Consider the following 6,986-nt stretch of genomic DNA (forward strand, 5'->3'; position numbering starts at 1 on the left):
ACATTTAAAACAGCCAGCCCTGGTGTTCTGAGCAGTCACTCCTGCAGAGAGAGAGAAAAGAGAGAGAGAGAGAGAGAGAGAGAGAGAGAGAGAGAGAGAGAGAGAGAGAGAGAAAGAGAATGTGAATTACTGGTAGATATTTGCAAAATACATCATGTAATGCTGACATTGAATTAAATTAATGTAAATCATGCAATCACTTTGCACGTATAAAGCATTTCATTTTCAATTTGTTTTGTGTGTGTGTGTGTGTGTGTGTGTGGGCAGGTTTGGGTGGTTTACGAGGAAATTTTTTTGGTTATAAACTGGTAATTACAAGGGTATTATGCTATAAATGTGGTTTATGAGGACATTTCTAGTATCCCCATAATTCAAATCACTTAAAAAACATACTAAATGATGTTTTTATTTTTTATTTATTTATTTTTTATATAAAAATGCAGAAAGTTTTTTTGTGAGGGTTAGGTTTAGGGGTAGGGTTAGGGTTAGGGGATAGAAATTATCATTAGATCCATATAAAATCCATAGAAGACTATGGAAAGTCCCCACAATGAAATAAAACAAAATGTGTGTGTGTATGTGTGTGTGGGCAGGTTTAAGTGGTTTACGAGTACTTTTTTTTAGGTTACAAACTGGTAATTACAAGGGTATTATGCTATAAATGTGGTTTATGTGGACATTTCTAGTGTCCCCATAATTCAAATCTCTTAAAAAAACATACTAAATTATGTTTTTTTAAAAATTTAAAAATGCATAAACTTTTTTGTGAGGGTTAGGTTTAGGGGTAGGGTTAGGGTTAGGGTTACGGGATAGAATCTATAGTTTGTACAGTATAAAAATCATTATGTCTATGGAGAGTCCTCATAAGGATAGCCGCACCAGCATGTGTGTGTGTGTGCAAATTATAGTGTTGACTGGATTCACCAAGCTCATCCATTTAACCCTGTTACCACAACTATTACAATAAAATTGTAATAATTTGTACAAAAATATAATTTTTTTGCAGGTTTTTCTATAATTTATGGGAAATATAAACTTAGCAAAAACTATAAAACAAAATTTGGTCCCTGACTAGCAACTGAGTGATAGCTTAATTTAGGCTAAATGTGCAATTCTGTCACTTGCAAACCTGTTACTCATTCTGCCATATTGTTTTTTTTTTCTTTTCTTTTTTTTTTTTTTTTTTTATTGGATAAATTGTGTTCATTTAAATTTGAACTTTACTTAATGTTTATTTTCAAGAAAATAACAAAACCACACAAATCAGTTTAAAATAAAACAGCTAATATAATAAATAATCTGACCTCCTGAGATTGATGACCAATATTTTCTGAGAGTTAAACACCTTTTACTGACCATTTGTTGAAATTTGTCTTTTAAGTGTTTCAGACTCCATATTATACCCCATTCGTGTAAAGTGCCTTTTTCTATTTTGTGAATTTTGGATTCTGGTGCTGAGAGTCTTTTCTCACTCTAAACTCTCTTTACTGCATGTCAGCACAGAGGCCTGACAATATCATGGGTTAGAACACCCTTTTATTCTCTCTCTCTCTCTCTTTCTCTGAAAGAAACTCTACTTTTCATACACACCATGTATTTAGGTGTCTCCAGGGAGCCACTAGAAAATAAGATAAAAACAGCAGCAACATATATCCTGTGTTCCTCTCATCCTTTGTGAGCTGCGCCTTCAGACAATTGACCTAGGAGCAACCCTGCTCCAAACAGTCTTCAAAGAGCCTTTCAGTTTAGTCTGATCACAGTGCAGTTTAAAGAGTAATTCTAAAAACCTATCTGAGAGGAACTGAAGGTTTCAATGGTGTATGGGTAACAGTACACAGCACAGAGCTACAGTAAGTGATTTACCAAAAAAGGTTACTTTTTTCTACACAGTATTACTTTTGATTATAATGCACTGTAAAACAATAATTATATTATATTATATTACACATACGTGGATGTTGTATTTTGGCTTTGCTATACTCAATGCATAATTTAAATTCATTTAAACCAGCTGATCTCAGTTCAGAAGACTCTGTGTTGTAAGTAAAGGGTTAAAATTTTGATGTACGGAGTCATGAGGCAAAACAGCATGGCGCCGATCACAGCGGAGTTCGTCTTTGGAAGAAACGGCAACAAAACTACATCTGCTAAGAAACCTCGTTAACTTTTTACATAGATATGAAAGTTAACTTTCATCCGATATACCATTTTTAAAATTTTAGCAATTTATCACAAAACATCCCGCTGCTAAACACAATGTACACTATTGTGTACTTAAGCGCATTTTTGCCTTAGAAATCCTATATTTACTGTGTATTATCACATTGAGAATCAATGGGTTCATCCAAAAGCTGAAAATGTTTGCTTTCAGAGCCTTTATATGGAGATATTATGAAAATAAGGTGCATTTCAAACTGTTCTGAGAACAGTGTAGACAGACAGACAGCACACTGGAGGTTAAGTCATTCACTAAAAAGGGAGCAAGGGAGGATCCTATAGCTCTCTGTGCAGATAAGTGCATTCACTCCTTACATCCAATTAAAAGTTCAGTTTCAGGCAGCAAATGATGTTTAGACCACTCAACATGTTTGGCAGACATGGGACAATGGTAATCAGTAAATAGATTCAGAATTTATAATGTATAATTTTATCTTAAAATGGTGGCAGTGATTGGATGATGCTGGACATTACTTTGAATCCCACTTTGTTTTTTTGTTTTTTTGCATGTTTATTAGGTGCTACTAGTTACAAATTAAAAAGGGAAATGGAAAATTCACACAGCAGTCACGCTCGGGTCTCAGGAAGATACATACAACAATTCAATATACAGTATTATTTATATAACAACAAAATATATTTTAAACTGGTGCAAAAAACACTATTAAAGCATTAAGCACTGTATATTAAGAATAATGTATAAACCCTGACAGACTGACTGTAGGCCTACATTATCCTACTTATTACATGGCTACTTACCTAATAAACAAATAAATGTAAATGAAATGTATTGATTTGGTTTAAATTATTACGCAGGCAGCATAGCCACCGTCACCAGTTTTATTTTAAGGATTGCTTGACAACACTTCTTTTCTCCATTTGTACAGCTTCATTAATCTGCATTTTCGCTGTGGTATGTCGGAGCCTACCGCATCTCTCTCTCTCTCTCTCTCTCTCTCTCTCTCTCTCTCTCTCTCTCTCTCTCTCATTTTTTAAAGTACTTTATTAGCATGATTGTGTTTACATACAATATTTCCAAAGCATTAATACATGGAACAGATAATGACAAGACAAAAAATAATAATAAAACTGTAACAAATAACAATAAAAATAGAATTAAAATAAGGTGCCAGGTAATGAATAAAATAAAACATTATAATAACAATATACACTATACAATATAACATAAAATAAGCATTTAACAAGACATTATGAACACACACACACACACACACAAAAAAAAAAAAAAAAAAAAAAAATATTTGCTGCAACTGATGCATGATTGTCCTCCCACAGTAACAACTGCATTTGATCTGTTTCCACTGAACTGGAAAACTGTGGCATGAGGTTTGAGAGTTTTTCAAAGTATTTCTCTCTGACCTCTGTAATTTTCTCACAGTAAAGGAGAAAGTGTGTCTCTGTCTCAACCTCAACATTGTCACAATGGAAGCCATGTTTGTCTGTCTGCATTTTTCTATGGTCAGACTGTAATCATCATCACCATCATCTGATGAAGGCTATACAGGTCCCCTCTTTTAGGATTTAATCTGTTAACATGTTCAGTGCATTTTGTCTACTTTAAACTTGTGAGCATTGACTGTTGAAGGGACAGTTCACCCAAATTGAAAAATCTGTCATCACGTTTTTGCAAACCCATGACTTTTATCTTCTCTGGAACTCAAAAGGAGATATTAGGTAGAATGTTAGTCTGATTATTCATTTTCATTGTTGTTGCAAACCCTTCAGCAATACAAACAATTGTATGAAAAAAAAAAAAAAAACAGTGAAAGTGAATGGAGACTTAGACTGACATTTTGCCAAACATCTCCTTTTGTGCTGCACAGAAGATAGACATTTAGGGTTCCCCTGATAACATGTATATGCAAAGAAAGACATTTAAGTAACAGACAGTAGATCCATAAAATATATACTTATATATAAGTATGCATAGATAATATGCTTACATAAATGAACACACACACACAAAAAAAAAAAAAAAAAAAAGCTTTTATAACAGGTAGCCCACATATTGTAGCGTTATATGCCTTGAAGTGAAAATTTGGCAATACCACTTTGACACATGTGATGGCACCCCTGGTGGGCAGAAAAAGACAGCAGAGTGAGACAAGAAACATGAAACTAGCCAAGCTATTAAGTAATCGGTTTCCTGGGACAATAGTCAATTATACAGTTTAGTAATCAGAATGTTGTGAATGACCAATCAGAATCAAGTATTCCAGCGAAATAACAAGTTTAATGATTGAATAATTCAACAGGTATTCAGTGAAACTGCTCAGATTAGTATTGTTCACAAGAGATCCATAAAATTAAAAAAAATAAATAAATAAATAAATAAATAAACTCTTGTACAGTCATGCGGCCCAGAGGGGATATCTAATGTACTTACTCAATCTCACCCTTACAAATCTTCAGGCATCCTTTCAGATGAACAGATGGAGGTTTATCTTTGGGAGAAGAGGCCGATGGGGCAGACAAAAGGGGAAATGATAATTGCGTGTGTGCATGTGTGTCAGGAGAGGTGTTGTCATGTCTTTCTGTGTGTGTGTGTGTGTGTGCGTGTGTGTGTGTGTGTGTTTTGCTTAAAAGCTACTGCATCACTGAGAGAGACTCACAGAGCCATCTGCCCAATTAGGCATTGCACCCATCACACCACATTTCTTCAATTACTATAGTGATCTCAAATGAAACATACACACACACACACCTGCACAAGGCAAGGAAGAGACGAAACCGCATTCAAGATTATTTTAAAAAGTGACAGCACAGGGCTCAACAATAAGGATGGTCCACTGGCTGAGAGCCAGTGTGAGAGAGTTTCGGGCCAGTTGACAGAAGTGTCACTTGTGCTATTGAGCCATTGCTGAGTTATCTTGTCACTACAGTTGAGCACATACTGTAAGTTTGCATTCCCCATGCAGAATCTGCAAAATGTTTATCATTTAAAAAAATTGCATTCTGCTTTTTATTTAGCACTGCCCTGATGAAGCTATTTGACATAACAGATATTTACATATATTCCACAAGAATAAAAATAATAACTGAATTTACACAAATTATCCAGTTCAAAAATGTACATCCAATTGGCTCTTAATGAAGTGTGAACTCCTTGAGCATCAATAAATGTTTGCACCTTGTGTAATAGATATGCATGAGTCCTTCAATTGTCAAGTGTCAAAAATTGGATGTCAATCTCATATAGCCACTGTTGGGAAGAAGTCAAATGTGCAGAAAATCATGGGAAACCAATGAATGTGTAGTATCTGGAGGATTCACTTCACTGCCCAGGACAAAGCAGGGACTCATGAACAACTAGATAAGATACAAACAGTTATTGATCATCACAGACGAAACACACCATATTAAGAACCAAGTGAATTTAATCTTTTAAACAGGATAATTTGTGTATCAACTGTATATCTTAAATTTGTTGATCCTGAATATGTTTTTATGGCATGAAAACTTAAGAAACATTTGGTTTTCTGTGATGTACTGAAACTGTGATGTACTTTAACATTGTTGTTGTTACATAAATGCTGCTGATTTAAACTTATCACTAAGGTAATGTTACAGTTTCTAGTTTGGCTATAGCATAGCATAAACACATAGCTAAAAATGAAATGCACATTTTTATGTGGTGGGGCCAGTGAAAATAAATATTTGATGGCAAAGTAAAAGTCTAAACTATCCTTACTGTTAAATCCCGCTGCATATACACACACTCATGCACACAATTTATGCCAAACTTACAAATTTGGTGACTTTGCTTGTATTTTCTGACTCAAAGGTCAAAGCCACACAAGGCGAAAGGCTCCTAATGTTGAGAAGTCACTGGTTTCCATAATGATGGGGAAGTTTGGTCATCAATTTCTGTTGGCTGATGTGTATTCTGGGAGGAACAGATGACAGGGAAGAAACACAAGGCAAACAACAGTGAATCATGACAGAACCCCCCCCCCCCCCCCCCACACACCTAATGGGTTGCTCCTGAAGCCCAAGGAAGGCTGGTCAGGGAGGCAGGGCCAAGATGGATCCGGAGACCAAGGATACCAGAGCAGAACAGGTGGAAGACCGGGAGACCAGGGAGACCAGAGCAGATCAGGTGGATGGCCAGGATACCCAGAAGACCAGAGCAGATCAGGTGGATGGCCAGGATACCCAGAAGACCAGAGCAGATCAGGCGGACAGCCAGGAGACCAAGGAGACCAGAGTAGATCAGGCAAACGGTCAGGAGACCCAGAAGACCAGAGCAGATCAGGCAGATGGCCAGGAGACTCAGAAGACCAGAGCAGATCAGGTGGATGTCCAGAAGACCCAGGAGACCAGAGTATATCAGGGGGATGGCCAGGAGACCCCCTCAGGGTAGGGACTGGATCAGGAGGCCTGGTTGGCAGCCACAGGGCTGAAACAGGGTCAGGAGGCCTGGGTGGTGACCACAGGGTCGAGATAGGGTCAAGAGGCCTGGGAGGTGGCTACAGACTAGATACTGGAGCCATGGAAGACTCTGAGGGCAGAGCCGTGAAAGGTGGAGCTATAGTAGGCTTGGGGGGCGAAGCCGTGGCAGGCGGAGCCATGGCAGGCTCGAGGGGCGAAGCCGTAGAAGGCGGAGCCGTGGCAGGCTCGAGGGGCGAATCCGTAGAAGACGGAGCCGTGGCAGGCTCAAGGGGCGAAGCCGTAGAAGGTGGATCCATGGCAGGCATGAGGGGCAAAGCCATAGAAGGCAGAGCTGTGGTAGGCTCGAGGCTAAGAGT

The sequence above is a fragment of the Myxocyprinus asiaticus genome, chromosome 14, assembly GCF_019703515.2.
Source record: "Myxocyprinus asiaticus isolate MX2 ecotype Aquarium Trade chromosome 14, UBuf_Myxa_2, whole genome shotgun sequence".
NCBI lineage: Eukaryota > Metazoa > Chordata > Actinopteri > Cypriniformes > Catostomidae > Myxocyprinus > Myxocyprinus asiaticus.